The sequence below is a fragment of the Neophocaena asiaeorientalis genome, unplaced genomic scaffold (assembly GCF_003031525.2).
Source record: "Neophocaena asiaeorientalis asiaeorientalis breed wild unplaced genomic scaffold, Neophocaena_asiaeorientalis_V1.1 scaffold124, whole genome shotgun sequence".
In the NCBI taxonomy this organism is placed as follows: Eukaryota; Metazoa; Chordata; class Mammalia; order Artiodactyla; family Phocoenidae; genus Neophocaena; species Neophocaena asiaeorientalis.
In genome coordinates, this window is record NW_020174135.1 from 3,277,837 (window position 1) to 3,295,253 (window position 17,417).

The 17,417-nt window shown below is 46.0% G+C and overlaps 1 pseudogene; it reads right to left on the reverse strand.

Annotated features, from left to right (window-relative positions):
- Nucleotides 1–15,097: 15,097 nt before the first annotated feature.
- LOC112406123 (frataxin, mitochondrial pseudogene) lies at nucleotides 15,098–16,179 on the reverse strand (annotated as a pseudogene).
- Nucleotides 16,180–17,417: the final 1,238 nt, after the last annotated feature.

Here is a 17,417-nt window from a genome sequence, read left to right on the forward strand (position 1 = left end):
AAAGTAGTGAGACGCCTTAAAATTAAATATTTTTAAGAGTGTAAATTGGGTGCAGAAGTAACATCAGGTCTCTTTGGATTTTCAGAGGTCAAAAATTAGAAGATGGAACCATTCTCTCCAGTCACATCCTAGAGGGAGAAGTCCTTTGAATAAAAATAGGAAATGTCTTTATGCATCTCATAGTGTAGTGAATGTGAGGAACCTCACACCCACCACTTCCTTCACCAAGTGCTTAGCAAGGGCTGGCCGTGTGCCAGGTGCTTTTCTATGAAAAGGGATATATTTGTGAAGAAAGGAAGCAGAACCTTGCCCTTGCAGACCTTATATTCTTTAAATGATTATATGTTATATATTATTAGAAGCCAGGAGGCCAGAAATGTGTTTTATCCAGTGTTTATTTTGCTCATTGTTTGAAATTGTTACTTTTTATTTATTTCTTTATTTTTTGGCCAATATGAACATAGTACAGGGTCACCTGTAAAGACAATTTTAAAAATTCTCACACATTACTATATATAAAATAAATAACTAATAAGGACCTACTGCGTAGCACATAGAACTCTACTCAATTCTCTGTAATGACCTATATGGGAAAAGAATCTAAAAAAGAGTGGATATAGGTATATGTATAAATGATTCATTTTGCTATACAGCAGAAAGCAACACAACATTGTAAATCAACTATACTCCAATAAAAATAATAAATACTCAAGTGTATCAAAGGCCCTAATTATAATAACCACCCCCCAAAAATATATATTTAATGTTTACTTTGTTTGGCTCCTTGGCCAAGACCCATAGGTTAAAGACTTACCCTTGGGGATTCAACATCTCCATAGTAAACACATCAGACAGAGGCCGACCTCAAAATCTGATCAGACCGTGAGCACGGAAATCTGGATTCAACTCTCAGCTTGGGGGAGTTCCTTTAGATCTCTGGGCTTCAGTTTCCTTACCCGTAAAAGGTCCTTGTACCAGTGCTGCCTGCAGTACTGACTGGCTGGGCGGGGCCCGCAGGTGATGTGCACAGAGGAAAAGCAGCCAGCGCTGGCTGGCCCTTCGCGCGCGAGCCTGCTCCATAACTGCGCTCCGGGAGCCATCCACAATTATGCCTGCCACAAAAAAATTATAGTGCAAGTTTTTAAATATCTATAAAACGTTAACACATACATATTGTATGTACGTTGGTGTGTCTATACATCATGTTCTGTATAATGATAATGTCGAGTTAAAGGATATCTAGACTGGATGCCTTTCTCTGAGGCTGTTTGGGTCTCGGTGATGTTTTTAAGCTGGAGTAGCAGCTAGCAGATATTTTTAAAAATGTACTAATATAATGTTCAAAACCTGATCACAGCCTTCTGATATCCAGCTGTCCATCAGAGAACAAGTACCTCCACAGCTGACAGCGTACGTGCAGCCCCAAGGGGACTCACAGACAATATTTAGGAAGCCTTCAGAGGCCCACTTCCCTAAATCCTTCTTCTAGGGCGGAGCTGGAATTCAACACGGGGCCCTGGGGTTGGCATATGCCATCTGCCCCTCTGTTGCTCAGAAAGTGAATTATTTGAAATCGCTCTCCTCTTTACCAATAATTTTTTTTAATTATTTGCTTTTCTCACCTTGGCAGGAACAAACTGCTCCTTTTCTATTTCCTGCTAATATTATTTTGTCGTATTTGGGTGAAGTAGTTATATTCCTGCCTTTACAGCTCCCCAAACTACCCGGGAATATTCCGTCTCAGAACAATTTCCACTGAAGTTTTGTAAAGATTTGTTTTCTCTGGATCTCTGCCCTCCCCCACCCCGAACACACGTTCACATTGATTTCAGTTTGGCATGAATAAAATTCATGAATGAACTATAAAACCTAGTTTTTGACCAAAGCCTAAAATAAAGGCAAAATTATCTAAAAGTATCTCTTTTGCACCATGAAAATTATCTGAAAGTGTCTCTTTACACCACGAACTAAAGCAGAAACATTTGAATCCATCTGTGTCGCTTTCTGTTCTAAATGGCACTGTTCCCTTGATTAAAAGAAAAAATATTCTTTGAACTTTATTGACGTCATTTTTTTTCTTTCTTTCACCAATATTCAAATTATGAAATGCGATATATCTAAAAGAGTGATTGTTAAATAAGTTAAGAATTGGGGACACAAGAGATATTTAGGGATCATTAAAATCATTCATTATTAAGATACCAGTAGGGTGTCCCCATCAGAAGAAGAATGCCATCAGATCACCACCATTGTCTGTTCCCTTTATGTATGTGAAATTGTCATTATGTCCAATCTGAATATATGTCTATGGGGGGAGAACTGACCAAGATTCTCTGTACAGCTCTTTACTGAAATCCTTGGGCCGATCATTCAAGTGGCCCTCCATGGTCCTAAATATTCGTGTTGAAACCAGCACCGACACGGAGCGTGATGTAGGTTGTAACTCTGTGTCTGTGTGCGTCCTGCCCCGTGGATTTCTCCCGTTTGCCATATGAAAACTAGGGGATGCGTCCATGGGAGATGAGAAGCTGGCCCGCAGCAGGCAGCTCCAGATTTCCACACGGAATCCACTATTTAATGTAGGTGTTCTTAACGGCTGCTTAATTAGTAAACTCAGACAATCGTGCTCGACTCTGGGGTTCCTCAGTGAGGATCCCACTGTAGCGGTAAAGTTGCATCTGGTTTGCTACTGCCTGCACGGCACCCCATCACCTTCCCAGCTTTGGGTTATTGCTTCTTAGTGAGGGTTTTTATCTGTTTATTAGTGTGCTTTTCAATCCCAAACTCCCCACATCTATTTCAGGTTTGTTTCTCCCCCAACCTTCCCCAGGCATTCAAGTCCAAGAGCCCTCGCCCTTGCCCTTGCCCAGGCCACTGTTCTTCTGCAGGTCCCCCTCCACGCAGGTCATCTATCATTCACACTGACTTCGACACGAGCTCTGACACACTCGGTAGGTAGGCAAGGCGCTGGGGAAGCAGCACAGCTGCTCTGCTGTCTTCAGGGACTCACACTTCACCCGCTCCAAGTGCTCTGTTGTCACTGGCTTAAAAGGCCAGACAGCTAGAATGTCCGGATAAACTCTTATCTGCTCACGACCAGCATGGCCTAAAGCCAGCAACAAATCCCATGTGTTTTCAGGAGAGGTCGCAAGGATTTCTAGGATTTGCCTCTTCCAACAGCTTAGAAAATTCTTTCACCTTCTCTTTATGTTTTAGAATTGGAAAAAAATCTCACTTCAACAATAGAGAGAGAATGTAACTCACACCTAGAACCTGAAACACACCACATGTAGTGTCATTTACAAATCAGTTGCCCTACAAGGCAAACATTTGCTCTGAGTTATGTTGATGTTGAGAGCTTATCTGCTCCACAGACTGGTAAACTAGTCACCATTAAATGAAGCAAGACTCCTACTTGTTTCCCTTTGCTAAAAGCATTGGTACCTTTGTTGAAGTCTAAAGCATGACGTCAGGAAGGCCTAATGTGATGTTTGATCTCTGTTTCACTTGAAAGAATGCTCTACCACACCACTAAACCTTCTAGGGGTTCAGTGTTAGATTTTCCTGGGCCTCACTTGAGCGCTGACCTTCTGACATGTTTCATGAGGTCTTAAAAACCTTTTCCTTGCCTAAAATATAGAGAGGAAATGTGCTCTGTGTCTCTCCTCCACCTCCATTCACATCTGGTGCTTTACTCATTTCCTTAATTTGATTATATTGCTTTTGCCCTTTTTTTTTTGCTGGTGAATGCTGAGTGACGATTCCAGAATGTTGGCCATGGTGTCCAAATCTCTCAGCCCCTCCAACCATCCTATGCAAACGCGTGATTTCCTCCCATGGGTCTGCGGTGTACGGACCTTGCGTTTCAACAGCTCATTCAACCAGATGGAATTCCCATGTCCTGCAGCAGGAAGTGTCTGCTATGCCCGTTACCGATGGCAGCCCAGATAAACCAGAGTCATAGCCTTTTTTCCTCTTTGTGTCTGAGCTGGAGGGCAAACTCCGGGATTTGATACAAATTCCTTAAAATGTCAGTCCTGAAATCATGATGAAGCATCAAAGACTCCTCACCACAAATATGTGAAACCTCCCTTACCAGAGACGATCAGTTTTTAGGAAGGCCGCCCTCATTCCGTGCACGTACTTTTTTAGGTACTTGGTATGAACTAGGTCTGTGTTCTCGTTTCTCCCCATTCTGCAGCTAAGGAAACTGAGGCAGAAGAGGTTAACCAACCCAGAGTCTGGTGCAAAAGTTTACACTTTTAAAGGCCTCACCAGCAGTTCAAACGTCACTAAGGTTTGTGCAAAATACACGTTCTTCCAGCTCCCTCCTACAGGCTGAAAATTTAGCAGCGTTTTATTACTGCATTTCTCTAATCATCGTGAGTTTCAACTGTGAGCTGAAAACTCCTGACACCCGACTGTGGGCTGAATTTCCGCTCGATTTAGGAACAGTGAACAATGATTGCATTTCCACTTCCTAGACTCTATTTTGTTTTAACCCATTTAGGTGGACTGTGTAATTAGACAATAAACCAGATTTCTTTGAAGATGCAATTCATTGGCAATTTTGATCCAATTTAGAATATACACTAAATTAAGAATGAAATCAGAGTGGAAATTTCTTCAAAATAAATGAATATTGGGGAAAAACAAGTAGCCTTTAAATAGTCAAAGACTGTAAATAGTTTTTTTTAATCTAAATACCCGTCCACAATAACATCTGTTAAATTGAGGCCAATAGGGTTGACCACTCTCCTGGGTCTTTGTGGCAAACAGTGAATAAAAATGTATTACTCAGAATTCTTCATATAGTTTTATCCCTTGGCACAACATCTCCAAATTTTTAAGCTGCTAATAATGTTCCAAAAATAAACCTTCCATCAGTTCAAGCTAGCACCTTTGTCTGAGAAAAAAATAATAAATGCATTGCCGACAAGCAGTTAAAAAATCAAAACTACAGCAAGCTCAGGAAGCATCTCTATAGGGAGTCTTTGCAAATGGTAACATAAGTCCCCATGCAAATCCACTGCTGTCAGCTGTGTCACAGATGCCAAAAAAAGCAGGCCCAATAAATATAGGGTATATAGATATAAAACGGCAATGATGTCACACTGGAAGATATAAGCTTCTCCTTGCTTAGAATGTGGACAATACAAAAGCCTTTAAACAATTCTATCTTCTTACAGGGTCGTGGGACATCACAAAAGCAAATATTTTTTGTTTGTGCTGGTGATGGGTTAAAAAAAAAATCTTTTTTCATAAAAGCAACCACAGTTTGTGTTATCTGTAACATGGTATATGGTATTCAAAGACTGAGTTTTCAAAAGAGAAAAGTGGATATCAGAGTTGCCATCTGGCAGATTCCCCATCAAAGTCACCCCGGAATCCTGTGCGTTTGTCACATTACATCACTCGGCATCTGGGGTGCCATTCTCTGGACCCTGCCACTGAACTTGGACACAGAGATGTGGCCTTCCTGAGCCTTGGGGCGTCTATCTCTCTGTCTCTGGTACCACGTCTCCTAATCACCAGCTACCGGCATCCTTCTCCCCAGCGCCTCTCCCACCACTTCCCCAGGCCCAGCGAACACTCATTCCCTTCTTGTGTTGAGCCTCTGCTCAGTAACCTGCTGTCCTCGGCAGGGTCTCTGTGCCACCCCGTCTCGGACGTCCCATGCAGCGGGCATGCCGACCGCCCTCAGATCCCTCCTTTTTTGGAGACACATCCTGCAGCCTTGTCTCCAGGGGAGGCAGTGAAAGAAACGCTGGTCCCTCAAGAACATCTATTGAAACTGATGGATCTACTGCATGGCATCTGCCAAGCTGTCATTCAAGCCAGGGGGGATTTGGACGGAGACAAGGCAAGCATTGTACAAACGACTTTGTGATCTAGTTTGTGGAGCTTGCCTTGAACTCCTAGGTACAGTGAGGGCAGGAAACCTTGTTTTCTGCAAAAACCACTTCGCGTCAATGGGAAAACGCACTCTATAAGGAGTGAGTGAATATTCTCCTTTGATTTGTGCCTGAAACGTGAAGAGTGAGGGGAAAACATCCCAGCTGTCTCCTGCATTGTGTGAACATATACATGCATTTAAATGACTTATATCATTACTTACAGATGTAATTGTGAAATATGTTCTTTTTGCATTCAGAATGAGGGACTGAACAGATGGTTAACGTTCAGTTTAAAGCAATATGTCCATTAAAATAAGCCGTACTTATAGCAGTGAGTTCATTACGGCAGGACGCACGTTGCTCGCACGGCGAGGGAGAGTGGTCGGGAGATGCTCAGCCTCCTGGGTGGTGCCCATCCCATCCCGAGACAGGGCCCCTCCACCGCCGCCCGGCCACCAGCCGTGGGTTTTCAGAGTCAAACTCCAGTTGTTTTGCTTAGTCTTTTGCTTCCAAATAGGAAAGTCAATAAACAGCTGACTTTTCCCAATGCCTCGCTTCTGGGTGATTTTTTTCTCCACTCTCCAGATGTTCTGAAATGTGTAGCTCCAGATGCATCACCTCCAACAGGATAATCCCACCCGCTTTGTGAGTCATTTTCTCTCCTAATGAGCCGGGGTCAGGTGTGTGGGCTAACGGTGCATCCGAGAGGTCATCTCTCTTCTTGGGGCTCAGCAAGGACCACCAGGAAACCAGGTATCCGACGGAGGGGCTGGGGGAGTTAACTAACTTAGTTGTGGGTGAACGGACCCCACCCTGACAAAACGCTGCCTCTCATCTGCTCTCATGCACTGCTCATTACGTGAGTTTTCTTTTCAAGAAAGGAAAAGACATACCCTCCAGCCCTCCCACTCACCCCGTCATGATTTCCATTTTGGCAACAATGCCAGTGGCTCAAATGCTCTGGAAATCCATTCATAAACACGACAGAAAAGCACTAAATTTTCTCTGAAGCCCAGACTAGGGAAGACAGTGGGAGAATTTGATGGTGCAACCTTGGATAGATCCGCTGACTATACTGAGTCAGTCTCTCCACTGTTAAAAGAAGAAGTATTGGCTACTGCACCTCTCTCCTGGGCAGGAGATGATCACATGCGTTTCCTGTGCAGGGGCTGAGCTGCAAACTTCATGCCAGCAACACACAGAGAAGTCGAGGGTGGAAAGCTTGCCGAGGGGGGAGCAGCGTATGGCCTGAGATCCTGTCGTGTAGATCTCAGAGGTGAACTGAGGGGGTTTCAGCAGTAACGGCAACTGGCCCGTGGAAGGTGGGAGGGAAGACAGAATGACCAGGGAAGTGGGGGGCTTATGAGCCAGTTTTACTGGGAATACCGAAGGACGGGGACACGATGAAGAATACTGGGGACAGAGGGAGCAGAGCGGGGGAGAAGCAGTCATCTTCTGAGATGAGTGTTACTGTCCATGCACCAGAGGCTCTGGAGGGCGATGAGTCTTTCCTTTGCAGGGGAGCAGGGATTTGCGCCCAAATCTCTCTGATTCAAGCACCCGTGTGTTTTTCACTGCATCACACTACTTCCTCATGGCTGCAGCAGGAAAGGAGAGAAGGGAGAGAGAAACAATGGGGTCAGTTTTCATGGAGGACAGAGGACAATAGACAGATCCCTCTGAGGGCCAATCTTGTGTGTCAGTTGGGATAAAAGAGGTAGAGAGGGGGGAGCGGCCGGTGGGATTTGCGTCATTCGTGGTCCTCAGCTGCAGCTCCTTGCCAGCATCATCTGTGAAGGATGCTCACGGAGAGACACCCACTGAGTCAGAACTTCCTGTGTGTCCTGCTTTCTGAAAAGTATCACAGACAATTCTATCGTGGGTGGGAGGGGCTTGTGGGCAGGAAGGCCGGGGTCTGAGTCCTGCACAGGAATACATGCCCGATGCCCGTCCCAGCCACCCCTCAACTGGGAGACCACTGGCCGCCCAGCTCACACCACACAGCATCCCCCCAGCCTGCCCAGTCCACGGCCGCCTCATCCCCACGCCTTCTCTAGCTCTAGACTCAGCACTGGTCCGAGAGCCTGCATGCATTTTCACACCCACGTGTTCTTGCTGAGTCTCTCCTCCCAGAGTCCCCCCAGGTGCGCCATCTCTCATCCTCCAAGGCCACGCTTCCAAGTCACATCCTCTCTTCACCACCTTACGCCACTACCCCTGTAACAATGATCGCTCCATCGTTCCCTCATTTGCTGTGGCAGCAAAGCCGTATCTAACGTTCACTGTGCACGGCCACCCCTGCAAGGCGTGTACAGAGTACCGATGCCTGGTTGAGCTCCTCGAACTGCCAATTCACCAGGCGGGTGCTTCCTCAGCACCCTGGGTGAGACTGATACACAGGGTCCAAGGACCAGATGCTAAGAGCACCGCAGAGCTGCACTCAGCACGGCCTCCCATGGGCCCAGCCCTGAGCCTCACTCTGCGGAATTCCAGCCCCTGGAAGACAGTGGCGAGGACTCCTTCACCTTTAAGAACCAGGGCACTGCCGGTGCCGTACTTACACATAGTAGGGGCTGGGGAACGTTTGGTGAATAAATAATAAGTAAGATTGGCACAGATGGTCCGGTGTCAAGTACCAGAGGCGAAGGGGAAATAAAAGAAATAAGCTGGTAACACCTGCCAAGATAAATAAATGAAAGGAAGTCACCTGGGGCCGTAAAAGGAGAGGAAACAGTGAGGCAGGGATTCTGAGATGTGAGGAGAAAATAGAGACTGTAGACTGAAAAAACAGAAACAAAAGCAGCACGGCGGTGGCCGAGCACGGGGCGTCGTCATAAAATAACAGGTGAGGTTCAAGGAGGCTCAACTCTAAAAGAAATTACTTTCTCCGAAGTCCTCAAAGGGACAAAGCAAGGAACAGGGACAACTAAAAAAGCACAGGCAAAACCAACTAATGGCAGGTCTGATAGGCTGAATTTTGTTCCCCTGCCAAATCCATATCTAGGAGCCCTAACTTTCAGGACCTCCGGGTGTGCGTTTGGAGAGATGGTCTTGAAAGAGGTGATCAAGGTCAAATGAGGTCATACAGGTGGACCCTAATCCAGTCTGAATACGTTCTTATAAGAAGAGGAGATTAGGGCATGGACGCACAGAGAGGAGAGACCATGTGAGGACACGAGGGGAGACAGCTGTCTGCAACCCTAGGAGAGGGACCTCAGAAGAAACTACCCGCTGACACCTTGATCTTGGCCTCCTGGCCTCCAGAAATGTGAGGAAACACGTTTCTGTTGTTCCAGCCGCCCAGTCTATGATGCTTTGTTACAGCAGCTCTGGGAAACTAAAGCAGCAGGTGAGGCCAGAAAAGGAAGTGGATGTGTCCATGGAAACAGAAGCTTTGCATCAAAGGGAGTGGGCTGACCATAAGGGCATCTGAGGGACAGACAGGCAGGTGGGACGAGCTGGTCAGAACCCTCTCCCCTGGCAGGTGGCCCCGTCCCATGGCCGACGTGTGCAGCCCTTTCCCGGTCCATGCACTTTCCTCCACGCAGGGGCCATCGCACCTGCTAGTGACTCAACAGCACTTACTGACCCCTCTCCAAGGGCCAGGGAAATAAGGACCCTCTTCAGGCTCCCAGCCTGAGGGGCAGACAGGCGAATGAACAGGCAGAAACAGAAGAGTCAGGTGAGGGTTGGCTGCCCAGCTGGGCCGGTGGGACGGTGCACAGCTGATGTCTGGCTGCATTTTGAGGGATAAGTGGGAAATTGAGAAGAAAGGTGAGTGGCATTCCAGGTAAAGGAGGTGAGAACCAGGGAACCCCAGACCATTGTGAGGGACGGGAGACCCACTGAGCCCTGTTTGCTCATGTGGCACGCACCCTAGCAAGGGGGTCTGCTGTTCCGGAAGTGGGTGAGATCACGAGTTTGCCTCTTACCCTGTGGGTACCTCTGATTGTTCTGTGCTACTTCCCTCACGTATGACTTGTACATACACTTTCCTTGACCAGGACACACTTCTACTCTCTGATGGTGAACTCCTACCCATCCCTCTAAGGCCCCATCCAGCTCAGCCATTACCTCCTTCTTCCGTCCTGTGCCCTACAGCCTGCTGAGGACAACTCCATTAGAGCATTTGTCACCGTGGGCTTTGCTTGCCTATGTGTATGGCCTGCCTTCTCCGCTGTATCTGTGCCCTCCATAATCCCTGGTTCAAGAGATGTTTGCAGAGGGGCTGAGCAAGTGAGTGGATGGACAAAGAATGCAGTGGGTACACAGGTAGCTAAGAATAAAGGGGGGACCAGTAGACAGGGAACATGTTACAGTCTCTCCGTAGGCGGCAAGCCTTTCCTTTATCGGAGGAAAGGTTTGCAGGCTGAGGGTTCATATTCCGCCTCCCTGTGGCTGAGGTTATGCAGCTAGTTAGGAGAAGATGACTCAACCAGCCCGTGGGCTCTTAGCTGTAACGTTTCCCTCTCCATCTCTAGGGCTGCTGGTGGAAAGAAGCAACTGCGTACAGAGATAAAGAGTTGGGACTCTAGTGAGAGAGAGAGGGAAGCAGCCAATGGCATTGACAGGATTTATGTGCCAGAAGGGAGAGTCAAGATGTGCAAGGTGGGAGAGACACCCTTTCTGTTTACATGATGCTAACAGCTGAAATTAATTTTTCAGAAGCCAGAAAAATTGGCAGAGGCATTTGGAAGGTGAACAGATTCCAGTTCAAAAAGTGAGAAATAAAAAATGATTCAATAAGAAGAATGATGAAGAGGGGGAGACCTCCCCCCATTTCAGATGCCAGCATCATGGAGTTTATTACAAAGGGAGCAAAGAAGAACCATCTGAGAGATCACGGGAAAAGAAGTCTTAGAATGACAAAGCATGTGTGGAGTATTGGATGCAAAATTAATATATAACAGTTTATGATGAGAAGGAAATCACAATGATATGTACATTGTGTGGATAACTTTATGGAAATCTCAAAAAATAATAAGATAATGGGCATGGAAACATCATGTAAAGAGGCCACTGAGGTGGAGGAATCGTAAGCTAAATTATGTCTCCCTTTTGATATACAAGCCTATTTCTAATGTGTGCTTTTGCCCGTATTGTAAACTCTGGAGGACAAGAACGGGTTTCCTCATGCCAGCTTCCGACTATCCGGCACTGTACCAGGCCCTGGAGAGCAACACGAAATAAACTGAGGTACAAATACAATGGCTTTCATAATAAAATATCATTTAATAGTGTTGACCTGGAAGGAATGTAAAATTATCTTTACAAATCAGGTGCATTTAGGCAGACGAAAGACAGCGCAATAGGCCCACTGTGGTCCGATTTGGCAAATAGTCTAGAGGCACTGAAGCTGATTCCGTGAGAACAAGGCACCTCTTTGTAGAAGAAAGAAAACTCTCTAAGAATAACCTGATCTTTGTCTGCCACTTACCTGTGACCATAGCTACAGGCCTTAAACTCTATTGACAAATAGATATGCTTTATATAGATACCTATGGAATTCCCTCTAACTGTAAATGTAATACATCTTGTTAAATAAGAAATCCAGAAAATTACAAACAATACAATTTAAAAACCTGTAATTTCATTGACTGCACATAATTACTTTTTTTGTTGTTGTTTTTGTTTTTGCGGTACGCGGGCCTCTCACTGCTGTGGCCTCTCCCGTTGCGGAGCACAGGCTCCGGACGCGCAGGCTCAGCGGCCATGGCTCACGAGCCCAGCCGCTCCGCGGCATGTGGGATCCTCCCGGACCGGGGCACGAACCCGCGTCCCCTGTATCGGCAGGCGGACCCTCAACCACTGCGCCACCAGGGAAGCCCCAGATAATTACTTTTAACGTTTCGGTGTGTTTTCTTCTAGTCCTTATTCCACGTACCAACTTTTGGTTTTCTTCGTGAAATTAGTATAACACCGGATATAGTTTTTATTCTGCTTTTACTAATAATTTTTTAACATCTTTATTGGGGTATAATTGCTTTACAATGGTGTATTAGTTTCTGCTTTATAACAAAGTGAATCAGCTATACATACACATATATCCCCATAACCCCTCCCTCTTGCGTCTCCTTCCCAACCACCCTCCCTATCCCACCCCTCTAGATGGTCACAAAGCACCAAGCTGATCTCCCTGTGCTATGCGGCTGCTTCCCACTAGTTATCTATTTTACATTTGGTAGTGTATATATGTCCATGCCATTCTCTTACTTCATCACAGCTTACCCTTCCCCCTCCCCACGTCCTCAAGTCCATTCTCTACATCTGCACCTATATTCTTGTCCTGTCCTTAGGTCCTTCAGAGCCTTTTTTTTTTTTAGATTCCATATATATGTGTTAGCATATGGTATTTGTTTTTCTCTTTCTGACTTACTTCACTCTGTGTGACAGACTGTATGTCCATTCACTTCATTACAAATAGCTCAATTTCGTTTCTTTTTATGGCTGAGTAATATTCCATTGTATACATGTGCCGCATCTTATCTATCTGTTCCTCTGTCGATGGACACTTAGGTGGCTTCCATTTATTCTGCTTTTAAAACTTATTTCATTTTGAGCATCATTAAACATCATTTGAAAACCCTCTCCTAAATCCTGTGTAACACTCCTTCTCATGGATGCACTGGTTAGTCAACAGATGGTTAGTAATCATTCATTATGTGCCAGGTCCTCAGCTCAGCCCTAGAGCTACAGCTGGGAGCAAAGAGATGCAGAAGGATGGAGAGAGAAGGAAATGCAGCATTAGAAACACAGATACATGTGTGCCATGGCGGCAGCCGTTTGGTTTATCTGTTGTTTCTGACATTGTAACCAACCATCAGGGCCCTGCGTGGTAGGCGTCAGAGCCTGAGCCTGGACTGAGATTCAGATTCAGGTGGGCAAGCCTGCTGACCAGGTGGGCAAGGGCCCCAGAGCAGTTTTCTGGAGGAGATCAGGGTGGAGGATGAGAGGGAGGAAGAAGTTTTCCCTGTTACATTTCTGGGAATGGAGTCCACGGGGCTGGGAAGGATGCCCAACTGCCTGACCCCATGAACTTGACCCTGACCTCCAAGAAGAGAAAGGCAGTGGTCAAAAGAGAAAAGTGTTTCCGGGAGTGCTTCCAGGAGATGCCAGACACAGAGGGGCCACCAGAGTCAGATGCCACTGTGCCCCTCAGGGTCAGAGCTGGAAGCCCATGGAGACCGTAAGCCTGGTGTGGATGACGCATCGGCAGGTGAGGCCCAAGAGTGGCGAGCAGAGCTCCAGACGCCCCTTGAGCACAGGAGACGGTGAAGGCTTTATGGTCTCCATGGTAACTGTAACTGTGGCTCTTACTTGCTTTTGTGCAGGTTTTCCGGGGTCTTTAAGGAATAGTTGCTGGTGGAAGGTGCTTTCCACAGGGCTGGAAGCTGTATGTCAGCAGATGGAGCAGAGTTCCTCCCGATGGGGTGGCCAGGAGACCTAAAGGAAGTGGGAACCTGAGAAGGGGGATTACTGGATCCACAGGTGTGCAGTTATCAGGGCTCTGACCACACAAGCAAGCGAGATCTCCAGGTGGGCAGCAGCTACCTGCCCCTCGCAGCAAAGTGGGACAGTGCCCATCCCCCCTGCAAGCACGCTGAGAACTTATCTTTGCCAATTTGATGAGTTTAAACAGCATGTCCTATTAATTTTCATTTTTGTATACCAAAAAAGTGGATTTTTTTACATATTGATAAATTTCTATTTTCTTCCTCAGTTAAATATCTGTTTATGTCTCTTTTTAAAAAAAAGGAATAAAAATGTTTTCTCTGCGGACTGCTATCTACAGAGTTAGGATGTTAACTCTTTCTTTTTTTTTGACTTATAAACAGAAATTTATTGCTCATCGTTCTGGAGACTGGGAAGTCTCAGATCGAGGCCCCAGCAGACTGGCTGTCTGGTGAAGGCCTGCTCCCTCGTTCATAGACAGCCGTCTCCTAGCTGTGTCCTCACATGGTGAAAGGGATGAGCGAGCTCTCTGGGGTCTCTCTTCTAAGGGCACTAATCTCATTTATGAGGGCTGTGATTCGGGGTTAGGATTATCACCTTAACGTTCAGCCTACAGCCCCGGCTTAGCACGGTAATGGCACAATAAAGGATGATTATTTGAACATGAATTCATCTGAAATTCAAGTAAAGCAAACCCCAAAACCATATACTTACTCTATAGCTTAAAAAAAACTGTTCACTGTCATCTCCTCTACTGGAGGGAATTAAAGTGGGCCTGTTAAGTTGCCTGGCAGGAACACTAAATGTCTAAGTTGGGAATCGACTATATTCTATCTAGGTTAACCCTCTCTGTTAACAGGGGAAAACAGAGGTCTAGGGAGTTGGAGAAACTTGCCCAGAGACAGACAACTACTTTTGGGCTGGGCCAAGTGTAAGAGCGGGGTTCCTTTCATTAACACCAACATCTTTTCATTTATGTGGCCTTTCACAGTTTGCCAAGCACCTCCTGAGCTCCGTGACCTCATTTATTGTACTATATCCATGAGCTTACAGAGGTGGCTTTTGGGGGATTTTTTGCATCCTCAGACCAGTGTTGCAATAGCTTATTCTTAAATTTTAAAAATATATATATACACACACGTGTAACTCTGTGTGTACATCTATATGCACATATGGAAGACACGGCACCACATCTCCCTGTGTCACCCCATGTGGGCCACACCCTGGCAGTCACAAAGCACAAAGAGAAAATGGTCTTCGGTTTGAGAATTCCCGAGTTGCCCCTGATGCTTCAATACCAAAGCACTTAGAAGTGTTTACACTTTCAAGGGGAGTAGGAACGTTTTAGGTTTCCCTTTAATGAGTCTCATTTTGAGACAGGATGGCAAGGTTGGCCAGACGCTCTTCATGCAGTTTTTGTAGTAAGTCTTTCAAAGAATGAAGAGTGAAGCCAATTCATTTCTCCTCCTGAAATTTGTCCTTCTTCTTTTTCTTTGTCGTGAGGTTATATATAAAGGTATGGGCGTACAGACATTACGAAAGATAAGGGCTATCACGTGAGGGAGGAAATCAGACAATAAATCCAAAGAAAGCTATGGAAATTAAAAATCTGAACCCAGCGGCAGGGCGGGAGGTGACACGGTCTTTTCACAGAGCCGTTACACACCACGCAACTGTCCTCAAAAGCATGAATGGAAAAAGCTAGCCATTCAGCTGCAGAACAAAGCTGGGGTCTTTGTTTAATGTCTTTAGCATGAGGCTGGGCAGCAAGTGCCTTTTCCAGGGTAGGCCAGAGAAGATAAGTCCAGTTTGGGATTTCTGTGGGTTGTTTTTTTTTTTTTAAGATTTAATTTTATTTATTTTTGACTGTGTTGGGTCTTCCTTGCTGTGCGTGGGCTTTCTCTAGTTGCATCAAGCAGGGGCTACTCTTCATTGTGGTGCGCTGACTTCTCATTGCGGTGGCTTCCCTTGTTGTGGAACATGGGTTCTAGATGCTTCAGTAGTTGTGGCTCACGGGCTTCAGTAGTTGTGGCTCATGGGCTCTAGAGCGCAGGTTCAGTAGTTATGCACATGGGCTTAGCTGCTCCGCGGCATGTGGGATCTTCCCGGACCAGGGCTCGAACCCGTGTGCCCTGCATTGGCAGGTGGATTCTTAACTACTGCACCACCAGGGAAGTCCCCAGTTCGGGTTTTAAGGCTTGAGTCAGCTCTGTGGCCAGCGGCTCGTGGAGGGACACACCATCGTGGGAGGACACCCAGTTTCTCCCAGGCCAGTTGTAACACTTGGGGCCACCGGATGGTGAAGATAACCAGATTTGCTTGTTTGGGGTTTGCTTGTTGATCACTTAGGTTCCTAGATCTCCACGCAGTTTAATTGCTAAAACACCACTCCCAAAGGAGACATCATCGCCTTCAAATGTGTAAGGTTTGTCTGCAAGGTCTTCAAAAAACTCTGCTAAGGAGTCCAGCGTCTCCTCGGCCAGTCTTTCATAGGTGGTATTGTCCTGAGGGCCAGCGTCACCCAAAGCTCCCGTTATCCTCAAGTTCATCCAGCAGACACTCTGCTTTTTGACATTCAGGGTCTGGTTGAGGCAGCGGAAGTTCAGACTGGGCTGGCTGCGTGCGCGGGCCGCGGCGGTCCCGGAGCGCAGGTCCCGGCGTGCAGCCGCGGCAACCGTACAGCGGGGGTCCTTCGTTGGCCGCGGGGCCCACGGGCGGCGCCAAGCGAGCGGGGCAAAAGGCTGGCAGTCACTGGGCGTCCGAGCGTCCACGTGCTCAGGACGTTAGTTTCACGTTTGTTGCAGATCTTGTCGTCATTTGTCATTTGCATCTAGGGTAATTCTGTACTAACGGCCCAACCTTATCAAAGAAAACAGGGGTTAAATCTTTAACAGAAATGTTGCTCTCATATAGGAAGTTAATGGCTAACGGTGAAATTTATCTTATTAGTATTTCAAGATTTCTAGCACCGAAAGGCTATAACAATATGAATAGCAAAGCACATCCATGTAGATTTTCTTCTACATGCATGCTTTTGTTCTCAAAATTGTAAAAGAAATTCATGTCACTGGAGAATTTGATTCTGTATCTTCTTTTATAGATGGTGCTATCATTCATTCTGTAAATTCTAGCCACTGAAACTCCAGTTCATTGTTCTACCAAATAGAATTGTCACATAAGCCTAAAGGATTTTTTTTTTTTCCTTTGAAGGGGGAACTACTTTATTCCCAAGTAACCAGATACACTTAGAGTGTCTAACAGAAATAAATGGTGCGTTTTCTCTCAACCCTTCAAATGCTTTCAATTAAAAAACTTTTCCAGAGAGAGAGGAAAATTGCCAATGCTGAGATTTAGGCGCTAATCGTATTCATTTTGAAATGTGATAGATATTAGGTATTGTGGCAGATTATGAGATAATATTCATCTCTCTTGTAAAACATATATTCCCATGAGGTAGATGGAAAGTATTAGGTGTTTCGGCCAGAATAAAGTGTATTCCATTTCCAGGAGGCTTTTCTCATCAGGACTTTTGTGCAGACCCCTGAAAATGAGTATCTGTGTCCTTTAGTGTTTGTGACCTGCTCATGTGATAATTCTGGGGATTATCACCCTCGTTCTGTGACTGGGGCAAGGACACGTCTCCACGTCATTGGGCTCCTTCTTGGAATGTCCCACAGCACAGAATTAGGTATTCAGTTTCACCTCCCCCCAAAACAAGGAATGTTTACAAGTCCTCCCACTTGCCTACTGAGATATCTAAACCTGATTTCTCATATGGATGGAGCTTGTGATACCATACAAATCCATTGCTTTTCTAGGAAAACTTTTAAAATCTCAGCATTCATTCCCAAATGCTAAAGTTAGTCATGAGATGTCACTTTTTAAAAGTGAACGTTTGGGGAAAATGAGATGGTGGTCATGTTTCCGAGGAGGGTCCAGGATTTGCCTTTATGTCTCAGCGCATCTCAGAATGAATGTCCCTCATGTCACTCATCCTGTTAGCAGGTCACTGTGGTCCTGAAAGAGAGGACAGGGATGGAATTGGGGCAACCCTCTGCGTTGTGAGGG